The 14,562-nt window shown below is 48.1% G+C and overlaps 7 non-coding genes across 7 annotated transcripts; all 7 read right to left on the bottom strand.

The window, feature by feature from the left end:
- Window positions 1-4,215: 4,215 nt before the first annotated feature.
- On the bottom strand, window positions 4,216-4,287 carry trnad-guc (transfer RNA aspartic acid (anticodon GUC)). The gene has a single exon. It is a non-coding gene; the product is annotated as a tRNA-Asp (tRNA).
- A 1,725-nt stretch (window positions 4,288-6,012) lies between these two features.
- trnad-guc (transfer RNA aspartic acid (anticodon GUC)) lies at window positions 6,013-6,084 on the bottom strand. The gene has a single exon. It is a non-coding gene; the product is annotated as a tRNA-Asp (tRNA).
- Window positions 6,085-7,818: 1,734 nt separating this feature from the next.
- trnad-guc (transfer RNA aspartic acid (anticodon GUC)) lies at window positions 7,819-7,890 on the bottom strand. The gene has a single exon. It is a non-coding gene; the product is annotated as a tRNA-Asp (tRNA).
- A 1,721-nt stretch (window positions 7,891-9,611) lies between these two features.
- trnad-guc (transfer RNA aspartic acid (anticodon GUC)) lies at window positions 9,612-9,683 on the bottom strand. Its single transcript has one exon. It is a non-coding gene; the product is annotated as a tRNA-Asp (tRNA).
- A 2,333-nt stretch (window positions 9,684-12,016) lies between these two features.
- On the bottom strand, window positions 12,017-12,088 carry trnad-guc (transfer RNA aspartic acid (anticodon GUC)). The gene has a single exon. It is a non-coding gene; the product is annotated as a tRNA-Asp (tRNA).
- A 537-nt stretch (window positions 12,089-12,625) lies between these two features.
- On the bottom strand, window positions 12,626-12,697 carry trnad-guc (transfer RNA aspartic acid (anticodon GUC)). The gene has a single exon. It is a non-coding gene; the product is annotated as a tRNA-Asp (tRNA).
- A 1,722-nt stretch (window positions 12,698-14,419) lies between these two features.
- trnad-guc (transfer RNA aspartic acid (anticodon GUC)) lies at window positions 14,420-14,491 on the bottom strand. Its single transcript has one exon. It is a non-coding gene; the product is annotated as a tRNA-Asp (tRNA).
- Window positions 14,492-14,562: the final 71 nt, after the last annotated feature.

Below are 14,562 nucleotides of genomic sequence, written 5' to 3' on the forward strand. Positions count from 1 at the left end.
GTGTAAAGCACTACCATAGAGAATGAATGGGAAAAGTTAAGGGAAGTTAAGCTTAACCATTTTCGGCTCCCGCGCGGATGACCCGGGTTCGATTCCCGGCCAACGCAATTCTTTTGCTCAAAACTGTCGCCCGGGGCCCTGGCCAACTCTTTGTGTCACTTGTAAATGGAGCAATAACTTTTGAATGGGTCTTTGGGCAGCAGTAAAGGACTAGACCTCCCCGTCGGGGAATCGAACCCCAGTCTAACACGTGACAGGCGGAGATACTGTCCACTATACTAACGAGGAGTTGCGGAAGGCTGGCGTCGCACCCGATCAGCGCAACTGCTGCTCGCCGCAAACAGCCTTCCCATTTGCAGGTACGGCCTCATGAGTCATATTGCTTCACAGAAGCCAGAGAAGCCAACAGAACATCTATTATATAAATAAATATGAAGTGTCTGTATAAATTGAGGAATGTCACTAAATTAGAGAGCTTGTTTTTCAATGAAGACATTGCTAGGTAGAGTCCATAGGTTAATGCATTTTTTTCAGTTGCGAGTCCAAACAGACAGAGTTTCAGTTCCTCTGCACACAGTCACTGATAATGTGTTGGGAGCATTGACCGCGTAAGGTGGCGTTCAGCAAACAAGCAAATTGCCTGCGTTGGTGGTATAGTGGTAAGCATAGCTTCCTTCCAAGCAGTTGACCTGGGTTCGATTCCTGGCCATCGCAATTCTTTTGCTCAAAACTGTCGCCCGGGGCCCCTGGCCAGCTCTTTGTGTCACTTGTAGCTGGAGCAATAACTTTTGAATGGGTCTTTGGGCAGCAGTAAAGGACTAGACCTCCCCGTCGGGGAATCGAACCCCGGTCTTACGCGTGACAGGCGGAGATACTGTCCACTATACTAACGAGGAGTTGCGGAAGGCTGGCGTCGCACCCGATCAGCGCAACTGCTGCTCGCCGCAAACATCCTTCCCATTTGCAGGTACGGCCTCATGAGTCATATCGCTTCAAAGAAGCCAACAGAACATCTATTATATAAATAAATATGAAGTGTCTGTATAAATTGTGGAATGTCACTGAATTAGAGAGCTTGTTTTTCAATGAAGAGATTGGTAGGTAGAGTCCATAGGTTAATGCATTTTTTTCAGTTGCGAGTCCAAACAGACAGAGTTTCAGTTCCTCTGCACACAGTCACTGATAATGTGTTGGGAGCATTGACCGCATAAGGTGGCGTTCAGCATACAAGCAAAATGCCTGAGTTGGTGGTATAGTGGTGAGCATAGCTGCCTTCCAAGCAGTTGACCCGGGTTTGATTCCCGGCCAACGCAATTCTTTTGCTCAAAACTGTCGCCCGGGGCCCCTGGCCAGCTCTTTGTGTCACTTGTAGCTGGAGCAATAACTTTTGAATGGGTCTTTGGGCAGCAGTAAAGGACTAGACCTCCCTTTCGGGGAATCGAACCCCGGTCTTCCGCGTGACCGGCAGAGATACTGTCCACTATACTAACAAGGAGTTGCGGAAAGCTGGCGTCGCACCCGATCAGCACAACTGCTGCTCGCCGCAAACAGGCTTCCCATTTGCAGGTACGGCCTCATGAGTCATATCGCTTCACAGAAGCAAAGAGAAGCCAACAGAACATGTAATATATAATTAAATATAAAGTGTCTGTATAAATTGAGGAATGTCACTGAAATAGCGAGCTTGTTTTTCAATGAAGAGATTGGTAGATCAGGTCCATAGGTTAATGCATTTTTTAACCTCTTTGTGTCACTTGTAGCTGGAGCAATAACTTTTGAATGGGTCTTTGGGCAGCAGTAAAGGACTAGACCTCCCCGTCGGGGAATCGAACCCCGGTCTTACGCGTGACAGGCGGAGATACTGTCCACTATACTAACGAGGAGTTGCGGAAGGCTGGCGTCGCACCCGATCAGCGCAACTGCTGCTCGCCGCAAACATCCTTCCCATTTGCAGGTACGGCCTCATGAGTCATATCGCTTCAAAAAAGCCAACAGAACATCTATTATATAAATAAATATGAAGTGTCTGTATAAATTGTGGAATGTCACTGAATTAGAGAGCTTGTTTTTCAATGAAGATATTGGTAGGTAGAGTCCATAGGTTAATGCATTTTTTTCAGTTGCGCGTCCAAACACACAGAGTTTCAGTTCCTCTGCACACAGTAGCTGATAATGTGTTGGGAGCATTGACCGGGTAAGGTGGCGTTCAGCAAACAAGCAAAATTCCTGCGTTGGTGGTATAGTGGTGAGCATAGCTGCCTTCCAAGCAGTTGACCCGGGTTCGATTCCCGGCCAACGCAATTCTTTTGCTCAAAACTGTCGCCCAGGGCCCCTGGCCAGCTCTTTGTGTCACTTGTAAATGGAGCAATAACTTTTGAATGGGTCTTTGGGCAGCAGTAAAGGACTAGACCTCCCCGTCGCGGAATCGAACCCCGGTCTTCCGCGTGACAGGCGGAGATACTGTCCACTATACTAACGAGGAGTTGCGGGAGGCTGGCGTCGCACCTGATCAGTGCAACTGCTGCTCGCCGCAAACAGCCTTCCCATTTGCAGGTACGGCCTCATGAGTCATATCGCTTCACAGAAGCCAGAGAAGCCAACAGAACATCTATTATATAAATAAATATGAAGTGTCTGTATAAATTGTGGAATGTCACTGAATTAGAGAGCTTGTTTTTCAATGAAGAGATTGGTAGGTCAGGTCCATAGGTTAATGCATTTTTTTCAGTTGCTGGTCCAAACAGACAGAGTTTCAGTTCCTCTGCACACAGTCGCTGAAAATGTGTTGGGAGCATTGACCGCCTAAGGTGGCGTTCAGCAAACAAGCAAAATGCCTGCGTTGGTGGTATAGTGGTGAGCATAGCTGCCTTCCAAGCAGTTGACCCGGGTTCGATTCCCGGCCAACGCAACTCTTTTGCTCAAAAATGTCTCCCGGGGCCCTGGCCAACTCTTTGTGTCACTTGTAGCTGGAGCAATAACTTTTGAATGGGTCTTTGGGCAGCAGTAAAGAATTAGACCTCCCCAACGGGGAATCGAACCCCGGTCTTCCGCGTGACAGGCGGAGATACTGTCCACTATACTAACGAGGAGTTGCAGAAGGCTGGCGTCGCACCCGATCAGCGCAACTGCTGCTCGCCGCAAACATCCTTCCCATTTGCAGGTACGGCCTCATGAGTCATATCGCTTCAAAGAAGCCAACAGAACATCTATTATATAAATAAATATGAAGTGTCTGTATAAATTGTGGAATGTCACTGAATTAGAGAGCTTGTTTTTCAATGAAGAGATTGGTAGGTAGAGTCCATAGGTTAATGCATTTTTTTCAGTTGCGAGTCCAAACAGACAGAGTTTCAGTTCCTCTGCACACAGTCGCTGAAAATGTGTTGGGAGCATTGACCGCCTAAGGTGGCGTTCAGCAAACAAGCAAAATGCCTGCGTTGGTGGTATAGTGGTGAGCATAGCTGCCTTCCAAGCAGTTAACCCAGGTTCGATTCCCGGCCAACGCAATTCTTTTGCTCAAAACTGTCGCCCGGGGCCCCTGGCCAGCTCTTTGTGTCACTTGTAAATGGAGCAATAACTTTTGAATGGGTCTTTGGGCAGCAGTAAAGGACTAGACCTCCCCGTCGGGGAATCGAACCCCGGTCTTCCGCGTGACAGAGGGAGATACTGTCCACTATACTAACGAGGAGTTGCAGAAGGCTGGCGTCGCACCCGATCAGCGCAACTGCTGCTCGCCGCAAACATCCTTCCCTTTTGCAGGTACGGCCTCATGAGTCATATCGCTTCAAAGAAGCCAACAGAACATCTATTATATAAATAAATATGAAGTGTCTGTATAAATTGTGGAATGTCACTGAATTAGAGAGCTTGTTTTTCAATGAAGAGATTGGTAGGTAGAGTCCATAGGTTAATGCATTTTTTTCAGTTGCGAGTCCAAACAGACAGAGTTTCAGTTCCTCTGCACACAGTCGCTGAAAATGTGTTGGGAGCATTGACCGCGTAAGGTGGCGTTCAGCAAACAAGCAAAATGCCTGCGTTGGTGGTATAGTGGTGAGCATAGCTGCCTTCCAAGAAGTTGACCCGGGTTCGATTCCCGACCAACGCAATTCTTTTGCTCAAAACTGTCGCCCGGGGCCCCTGGCCAGCTCTTTGTGTCACTTGTAAATGGAGCAATAACTTTTGAATGGGTCTTTGGGCAGCAGTAAAGGACTAGACCTCCCCGTCGGGGAATCGAACCCCGGTCTTCCGCGTGACAGGCGGAGATACTGTCCACTATACTAACGAGGAGTTGCAGAAGGCTGGCGTCGCACCCGATCAGCGCAACTGCTGCTCGTCGCAAACATCCTTCCCATTTGCAGGTACGGCCTCATGAGTCATATCGCTTCAAAGAAGCCAACAGAACATCTATTATATAAATAAATATGAAGTGTCTGTATAAATTGTGGAATGTCACTGAATTAGAGAGCTTGTTTTTCAATGAAGAGATTGGTAGGTAGAGTCCATAGGTTAATGCATTTTTTTCAGTTGCGAGTCCAAACAGACAGAGTTTCAGTTCCTCTGCACACAGTCGCTGAAAATGTGTTGGGAGCATTGACCGCCTAAGGTGGCGTTCAGCAAACAAGCAAAATGCCTGCGTTGGTGGTATAGTGGTGAGCATAGCTGCCTTCCAAGCAGTTGACCCGGGTTCGATTCCCGGCCAACGCAATTCTTTTGCTCAAAACTGTCTCCCGGGGCCCCTGGCCAGCTCTTTGTGTCACTTGTAAATGGAGCAATAACTTTTGAATGGGTCTTTGGGCAGCAGTAAAGGACTAGACCTCCCCGTCGGGGAATCGAACCCCGGTCTTCCGCGTGACAGGGGGAGATACTGTCCACTATACTAACGAGGAGTTGCAGAAGGCTGGCGTCGCACCCGATCAGCGCAACTGCTGCTCGCCGCAAACATCCTTCCCATTTGCAGGTACGGCCTCATGAGTCATATCGCTTCAAAGAAGCCAACAGAACATCTATTATATAAATAAATATGAAGTGTCTGTATAAATTGTGGAATGTCACTGAATTAGAGAGCTTGTTTTTCAATGAAGAGATTGGTAGGTAGAGTCCATAGGTTAATGCATTTTTTTCAGTTGCGAGTCCAAACAGACAGAGTTTCAGTTCCTCTGCACACAGTCGCTGAAAATGTGTTGGGAGCATTGACCGCGTAAGGTGGCGTTCAGCAAACAAGCAAAATGCCTGCGTTGGTGGTATAGTGGTGAGCATAGCTGCCTTCCAAGAAGTTGACCCGGGTTCGATTCCCGACCAACGCAATTCTTTTGCTCAAAACTGTCGCCCGGGGCCCCTGGCCAGCTCTTTGTGTCACTTGTAAATGGAGCAATAACTTTTGAATGGGTCTTTGGGCAGCAGTAAAGGACTAGACCTCCCCGTCGGGGAATCGAACCCCGGTCTGACGCGTGACAGGCGGAGATACTGTCCACTATACTAACGAGGAGTTGCAGAAGGCTGGCGTCGCACCCGATCAGCGCAACTGCTGCTCGTCGCAAACATTCTTCCCATTTGCAGGTACGGCCTCATGAGTCATATCGCTTCAAAGAAGCCAACAGAACATCTATTATATAAATAAATATGAAGTGTCTGTATAAATTGTGGAATGTCACTGAATTAGAGAGCTTCTTTTTCAATGAAGAGATTGGTAGGTAGAGTCCATAGGTTAATGCATTTTTTTCAGTTGCGAGTCCAAACAGACAGAGTTTCAGTTCCTCTGCACACAGTCGCTGAAAATGTGTTGGGAGCATTGACCGCCTAAGGTGGCGTTCAGCAAACAAGCAAAATGCCTGCGTTGGTGGTATAGTGGTGAGCATAGCTGCCTTCCAAGCAGTTGACCCGGGTTCGATTCCCGGCCAACGCAATTCTTTTGCTCAAAACTGTCTCCCGGGGCCCCTGGCCAGCTCTTTGTGTCACTTGTAAATGGAGCAATAACTTTTGAATGGGTCTTTGGGCAGCAATAAAGGACTAGACCTCCCCGTCGGGGAATCGAACCCCGGTCTTCCGCGTGACAGGCGGAGATACTGTCCACTATACTAACGAGGAGTTGCAGAAGGCTGGTGTCGCACCCGATCAGCGCAACTGCTGCTCGCCGCAAACATCCTTCCCATTTGCAGGTACGGCCTCATGAGTCATATCGCTTCAAAGAAGCCAACAGAACATCTATTATATAAATAAATATGAAGTGTCTGTATAAATTGAGGAATGTCACTGAATTAGAGAGCTTGTTTTTCAATGAAGAGATTGGTAGGTAGAGTCCATAGGTTAATGCATTTTTTTCAGTTGCGCGTCCAAACACACAGAGTTTCAGTTCCTCTGCACACAGTAGCTGATAATGTGTTGGGAGCATTGGCCGCGTAAGGTGGCGTTCAGCAAACAAGCAAAATGCCTGCGTTGGTGGTATAGTGGTGAGCATAGCTGCCTTCCAAGCAGTTGACCCGGGTTTGATTCCCGGCCAACGCAATTCTTTTGCTCAAAAATGTCTCCCGGGGCCCTGGCCAACTCTTTGTGTCACTTGTAGCTTGAGCAATAACTTTTGAATGGGTCTTTGGGCAGCAGTAAAGAATTAGACCTCCCCGTCGGGGAATCGAACCCCGGTCTTCCGCGTGACAGGCGGAGATACTGTCCACTATACTAAAGAGGAGTTGCGGAAGGCTGGCGTCGCACCCGATCAGCGCAACTGCTGCTCGCCGCAAACAGGCTTCCCATTTGCAGGTACGGCCTCATGAGTCATATCGCTTCACAGAAGCAAAGAGAAGCCAACAGAACATGTAAAATATAATTAAATATAAAGTGTCTGTATAAATTGAGGAATGTCACTGAATTAGAGAGCTTGTTTTTCAATGAAGAGATTGGTAGGTCAGGTCCATAGGTTAATGCATTTTTTTCAGTTGCTGGTCCAAACAGACAGAGTTTCAGTTCCTCTGCACACAGTCGCTGAAAATGTGTTGGGAGCATTGACCGCCTAAGGTGGCGTTCAGCAAACAAGCAAAATGCCTGCGTTGGTGGTATAGTGGTGAGCATAGCTGCCTTCCAAGCAGTTGACCCGGGTTCGATTCCCGGCCAACGCAATTCTTTTGCTCAAAACTGTCTCCCGGGGCCCCTGGCCAGCTCTTTGTGTCACTTGTAAATGGAGCAATAACTTTTGAATGGGTCTTTGGGCAGCAGTAAAGGACTAGACCTCCCCGTCAGGGAATCGAACCCCGGTCTTCCGCGTGACAGGCGGAGATACTGTCCACTATACTAACGAGGAGTTGCAGAAGGCTGGCGTCGCACCCGATCAGCGCAACTGCTGCTCGCCGCAAACATCCTTCCCATTTGCAGGTACGGCCTCATGAGTCATATCGCTTCAAAGAAGCCAACAGAACATCTATTATATAAATAAATATGAAGTGTCTGTATAAATTGTGGAATGTCACTGAATTTGAGAGCTTGTTTTTCAATAAAGAGATTGGTAGGTAGAGTCCATAGGTTAATGCATTTTTTTCAGTTGCGAGTCCAAACAGACAGAGTTTCAGTTCCTCTGCACACAGTCGCTGAAAATGTGTTGGGAGCATTGACCGCCTAAGGTGGCGTTCAGCAAACAAGCAAAATGCCTGCGTTGGTGGTATAGTGGTGAGCATAGCTGCCTTCCAAGCAGTTGACCCGGGTTCGATTCCCGGCCAACGCAATTCTTTTGCTCAAAACTGTCGCCCGGGGCCCCTGGCCAGCTCTTTGTGTCACTTGTAAATGGAGCAATAACTTTTGAATGGGTCTTTGGGCAGCAGTAAAGGACTAGACCTCCCCGTCGGGGAATCGAACCCCGGTCTTCCGCGTGACAGGCGGAGATACTGTCCACTATACTAACGAGGAGTTGCAGAAGGCTGGCGTCGCACCCGATCAGCGCAACTGCTGCTCGCCGCAAACATCCTTCCCATTTGCAGGTACGGCCTCATGAGTCATATCGCTTCAAAGAAGCCAACAGAACATCTATTATATAAATAAATATAAAGTGTCTGTATAAATTGAGGAATGTCACTGAATTAGAGAGCTTGTTTTTCAATGAAGAGATTGGTAGGTCAGGTCCATAGGTTAATGCATTTTTTTCAGTTGCTGGTCCAAACAGACAGAGTTTCAGTTCCTCTGCACACAGTCACTGATAATGTGTTGGGAGCATTGACCGCGTAAGGTGGCGTTCAGCAAACAAGCAAAATGCCTGCGTTGGTGGTATAGTGGTGAGCATAGCTGCCTTCCAAGCAGTTGACCCGGGTTCGATTCCCGGCCAACGCAATTCTTTTGCTCAAAAATGTCTCCCGGGACCCTGGCCAGCTCTTTGTGTCACTTGTAGCTGGAGCAATAACTTTTGAATGGGTCTTTGGGCAGCAGTAAAGAATTAGACCTCCCCGTCGGGGAATCGAACCCCGGTCTTCCACGTGACAGGCGGAGATACTGTCCACTATACTAACGAGGAGTTGTGGAAGGAGGCGTTGCACCCGATCAGCGCAACTGCTGCTCGCCGCAAACAGGCTTCCCATTTGCAGGTACGGCCTCATGAGTCATATCGCTTCAAAGAAGCCAACAGAACATCTATTATATAAATAAATATAAAGTGTCTGTATAAATTGAGGAATGTCACTGAATTAGAGAGCTTGTTTTTCAATGAAGAGATTGGTAGGTCAGGTCCATAGGTTAATGCATTTTTTTCAGTTGCTGGTCCAAACAGACAGAGTTTCAGTTCCTCTGCACACAGTCACTGATAATGTGTTGGGAGCATTGACCGCGTAAGGTGGCGTTCAGCAAACAAGCAAAATGCCTGCGTTGGTGGTATAGTGGTGAGCATAGCTGCCTTCCAAGCAGTTGACCCGGGTTCGATTCCCGGCCAACGCAATTCTTTTGCTCAAAAATGTCTTCCGGGACCCTGGCCAGCTCTTTGTTTCACTTGTAGCTGGAGCAATAACTTTTGAATGGGTCTTTGGGCAGCAGTAAAGAATTAGACCTCCCCGTCGGGGAATCGAACCCCGGTCTTCCACGTGACAGGCGGAGATACTGTCCACTATACTAACGAGGAGTTGCGGAAGGAGGCGTCGCACCCGATCAGCGCAACTGCTGCTCGCCGCAAACAGGCTTCCCATTTGCAGGTACGGCCTCATGAGTCATAACGCTTCAAAGAAGCCAACAGAACATCTATTATATAAATAAATATGAAGTGTCTGTATAAATTGTGGAATGTCACTGAATTAGAGAGCTTCTTTTTCAATGAAGAGATTGGTAGGTAGAGTCCATAGGTTAATGCATTTTTTTCAGTTGCGAGTCCAAACAGACAGAGTTTCAGTTCCTCTGCACACAGTCGCTGAAAATGTGTTGGGAGCATTGACCGCCTAAGGTGGCGTTCAGCAAACAAGCAAAATGCCTGCGTTGGTGGTATAGTGGTGAGCATAGCTGCCTTCCAAGCAGTTGACCCGGGTTCGATTCCCGGCCAACGCAATTCTTTTGCTCAAAACTGTCTCCCGGGGCCCCTGTCCAGCTCTTTGTGTCACTTGTAAATGGAGCAATAACTTTTGAATGGGTCTTTGGGCAGCAGTAAAGGACTAGACCTCCCCGTCGGGGAATCGAACCCCGGTCTTCCGCGTGACAGGCGGAGATACTGTCCACTATACTAACGAGGAGTTGCAGAAGGCTGACGTCGCACCCGATCAGCGCAACTGCTGCTCGCCGCAAACATCCTTCCCATTTGCAGGTACGGCCTCATGAGTCATATCGCTTCAAAGAAGCCAACAGAACATCTATTATATAAATAAATATGAAGTGTCTGTATAAATTGTGGAATGTCACTGAATTAGAGAGCTTGTTTTTCAATGAAGAGATTGGTAGGTAGAGTCCATAGGTTAATGCATTTTTTTCAGTTGCGAGTCCAAACAGACAGAGTTTCAGTTCCTCTGCACACAGTCGCTGAAAATGTGTTGGGAGCATTGACCGCCTAAGGTGGCGTTCAGCAAACAAGCAAAATGCCTGCGTTGGTGGTATAGTGGTGAGCATAGCTGCCTTCCAAGCAGTTGACCCGGGGTCGATTCCCGGCCAACGCAATTCTTTTGCTCAAAACTGTCTCCCGGGGCCCCTGGCCAGCTCTTTGTGTCACTTGTAAATGGAGCAATAACTTTTGAATGGGTCTTTGGGCAGCAGTAAAGGACTAGACCTCCCCGCCGGGGAATCGAACCCCGGTCTTACGCGTGACAGGCGGAGATACTGTCCACTATACTAACGAGGAGTTGCAGAAGGCTGGCGTCGCTCCCGATCAGCGCAACTGCTGCTCGCCGCAAACATCCTTCCCATTTGCAGGTACGGCCTCATGAGTCAGATCGCTTCAAAGAAGCCAACAGAACATCTATTATATAAATAAATATGAAGTGTCTGTATAAATTGTGGAATGTCACTGAATTAGAGAGCTTGTTTTTCAATGAAGAGATTGGTAGGTAGAGTCCATAGGTTATTGCATTTTTTTCAGTTGTGAGTCCAAACAGAGAGAGTTTCAGTTCCTCTGCACACAGTCGCTGAAAATGTGTTGGGAGCATTGACTGCCTAAGGTGGCGTTCAGCAAACAAGCAATATGCCTGCGTTGGTGGTATAGTGGTGAGCATAGCTGCCTTCCAAGCAGTTGACCCGGGTTCCATTCCCGGCCAACGCAATTCTTTTGCTCAAAACTGTCTCCCGGGGCCCTGGCCAACTCTTTGTGTCACTTGTAGCTGGAGCAATAACTTTTGAATGGGTCTTTGGGCAGCAGTAAAGAATTAGACCTCCCCTTCGGGGAATCGAACCCCGGTCTTCCGCGTGACAGGCAGAGAAACTGTCCACTATACTAACGAGGAGTTGCGGAAGGCTGGCGTCGCACCCGATCAGCGCAACTGCTGCTCGCCGCAAACAGGCTTCCCATTTGCAGGTACGGCCTCATGAGTCATATCGCTTCACAGAAGCAAAGAGAAGCCAACAGAACATGTAATATATAATTAAATATAAAGTGTCTGTATAAATTGAGGAATGTCACTGAATTAGAGAGCTTGTTTTTCAATGAAGAGATTGGTAGGTCAGGTCCATAGGTTAATGCATTTTTTTCATTTGCTGGTCCAAACAGACAGAGTTTCAGTTCCTCTGCACACAGTCACTGATAATGTGTTGGGAGCATTGACCGCGTAAGGTGGCGTTCAGCAAACAAGCAAAATGTCTTCGTTGGTGGTATAGTGGTGAGCATAGCTGCCTTCCAAGCAGTTGACCCGGGTTCGATTCCCGGCCAACGCAATTTTTTTGCTCAAAACTGTCGCCCGGGGCCCCTGGCCAGCTCTTTGTGTCACTTGTAAATGGAGCAATAACTTTTGAATGGGTCTTTGGGCAGCAGTAAAGGACTAGACCTCCCCGTCGGGGAATCGAACCCCGGTCTAACGCGTGACGGGCGGAGATACTGTCCACTATACTAACGAGGAGTTGCAGAAGGCTGGCGTCGCACCCGATCAGCGCAACTGCTGCTCGCCGCAAACATCCTTCCTATTTGCAGGTACGGCCTCATGAGTCATATCGCTTCAAAGAAGCCAACAGAACATCTATTATATAAATAAATATGAAGTGTCTGTATAAATTGTGGAATGTCACTGAATTAGAGAGCTTATTTTTCAATGAAGAGATTGGTAGGTAGAGTCCATAGGTTAATGCATTTTTTTCAGTTGCGAGTCCAAACAGACAGAGTTTCAGTTCCTCTGCACACAGTCGCTGAAAATGTTTTGGGAGCATTGACCGCCTAAGGTGGCGTTCAGCAAACAAGCAAAATGCCTGCGATGGTGGTATAGTGGTGAGCATAGCTGCCTTCCAAGCAGTTGACCCGGGTTCGATTCCTGGCCAACGCAATTCTTTTGCTCAAAACTGTCGCCCGGGGCCCCTGGCCAGCTCTTTGTGTCACTTGTAAATGGAGCAATAACTTTTGAATGGGTCTTTGGGCAGCAGTAAAGAATTAGACCTCCCCGTCGGGGAATCGAACCCCGGTCTTCCGCGTGACAGGCGGAGATACTGTCCACTATACTAACGAGGAGTTGCGGAAGGCTGGCGTCGCACCCGATCAGCGCAACTGCTGCTCGCCGCAAACAGGCTTCCCATTTGCAGGTACGGCCTCATGAGTCATATCGCTTCACAGAAGCAAAGAGAAGCCAACAGAACATGTAATATATAATTAAATATAAAGTGTCTGTATAAATTGAGGAATGTCACTGAATTAGAGAGCTTGTTTTTCAATGAAGAGATTTGTAGGTCAGGTCCATAGGTTAATGCATTTTTTTCAGTTGCTGGTCCAAACAGACAGAGTTTCAGTTCCTCTGCACACAGTCACTGATAATGTGTTGGGAGCATTGACCGCGTAAGGTGGCGTTCAGCAAACAAGCAAAATGCCTGCGTTGGTGGTATAGTGGTGAGCATAGCTGCCTTCCAAGCAGTTGACCCGGGTTCGATTCCCGGCCAACGCAATTCTTTTGCTCAAAACTGTCGCCCGGGGCCCCTGGCCAGCTCTTTGTGTCACTTGTAAATGGAGCAATAACCTTTGAATGGGTCTTTGGGCAGCAGTAAAGGACTAGACCTCCCCGTCGGGGAATCGAACCCCGGTCTTCCGCGTGACAGGCGGAGATACTGTCCACTATACTAACGAGGAGTTGCGGAAGGAGGCGTCGCACCCGATCAGCGCAACTGCTGCTCGTCGCAAACAGGCTTCCCATTTGCAGGTACGGCCTCATGAGTCATATCGCTTTAAAGAAGCCAACAGAACATCTATTATATAAATAAATATGAAGTGTCTGTATAAATTGTGGAATGTCACTGAATTAGAGAGCTTGTTTTTCAATGAAGAGATTGGTAGGTAGAGTCCATAGGTTAATGCATTTTTTTCAGTTGCGAGTCCAAACAGACAGAGTTTCAGTTCCTCTGCACACAGTCGCTGAAAATGTGTTGGGAGCATTGACCGCCTAAGGTGGCGTTCAGCAAACAAGCAAAATGCCTGCGTTGGTGGTATAGTGGTGAGCATAGCTGCCTTCCAAGCAGTTGACCCGGGTTCGATTCCCGGCCAACGCAATTCTTTTGCTCAAAACTGTCGCCCGGGGCCCCTGGCCAGCTCTTTGTGTCACTTGTAAATGGAGCAATAACTTTTGAATGGGTCTTTGGGCAGCAGTAAAGTACTAGACCTCCCCGTCGGGGAATCGAACCCCGGTCTTCCACGTGACAGGCGGAGATACTGTCCACTATACTAACGAGGAGTTGCAGAAGGCTGGCGTCGCACCCGATCAGCGCAACTGCTGCTCGCCGCAAACATCCTTCCCATTTGCAGGTACGGCCTCATGAGTCATATCGCTTCAAAGAAGCCAACAGAACATCTATTATATAAATAAATATAAAGTGTCTGTATAAATTGAGGAATGTCACTGAATTAGAGAGCTTGTTTTTCAATGAAGAGATTGGTAGGTCAGGTCCATAGGTTAATGCATTTTTTTCAGTTGCTGGTCCAAACAGACAGAGTTTCAGTTCCTCTGCACACAGTCACTGATAATGTGTTGGGAGCATTGACCGCGTAAGGTGGCATTCAGCAAACAAGCAAAATGCCTGCGTTGGTGGTATAGTGGTGAGCATAGCTGCCTTCCAAGCAGTTGACCCGGGTTCGATTCCCGGCCAACGCAATTCTTTTGCTCAAAAATGTCTCCCGGGACCCTGGCCAGCTCTTTGTGTCACTTGTAGCTGGAGCAATAACTTTTGAATGGGTCTTTGGGCAGCAGTAAAGAATTAGACCTCCCCGTCGGGGAATCGAACCCCGGTCTTCCACGTGACAGGCGGAGATACTGTCCACTATACTAACGAGGAGTTGCGGAAGGAGGCGTCGCACCCGATCAGCGCAACTGCTGCTCGCCGCAAACAGGCTTCCCATTTGCAGGTACGGTCTCATGAGTCATATCGCTTCAAAGAAGCCAACAGAACATCTATTATATAAATAAATATGAAGTGTCTGTATAAATTGTGGAATGTCACTGAATTAGAGAGCTTCTTTTTCAATGAAGAGATTGGTAGGTAGAGTCCATAGGTTAATGCATTTTTTTCAGTTACGAGTCCAAACAGACAGAGTTTCAGTTCCTCTGCACACAGTCGCTGAAAATGTGTTGGGAGCATTGACCGCCTAAGGTGGCGTTCAGCAAACAAGCAAAATGCCTGCGTTGGTGGTATAGTGGTGAGCATAGCTGCCTTCCAAGCAGTTGACCCGGGTTCGATTCCCGGCCAACGCAATTCTTTTGCTCAAAACTGTCTCCCGGGGCCCCTGGCCAGCTCTTTGTGTCACTTGTAAATGGAGCAATAACTTTTGAATGGGTCTTTGGGCAGCAGTAAAGGACTAGACCTCCCCGTCGGGGAATCGAACCCCGGTCTTCCGCGTGACAGGCGGAGATACTGTCCACTATACTAACGAGGAGTTGCAGAAGGCTGGCGTCGCACCCGATCAGCGCAACTGCTGCTCGCCGCAAACATCCTTCCCATTTGCAG

The sequence above is a fragment of the Pseudorasbora parva genome, chromosome 2, assembly GCF_024679245.1.
Source record: "Pseudorasbora parva isolate DD20220531a chromosome 2, ASM2467924v1, whole genome shotgun sequence".
Lineage (NCBI taxonomy): Eukaryota > Metazoa > Chordata > Actinopteri > Cypriniformes > Gobionidae > Pseudorasbora > Pseudorasbora parva.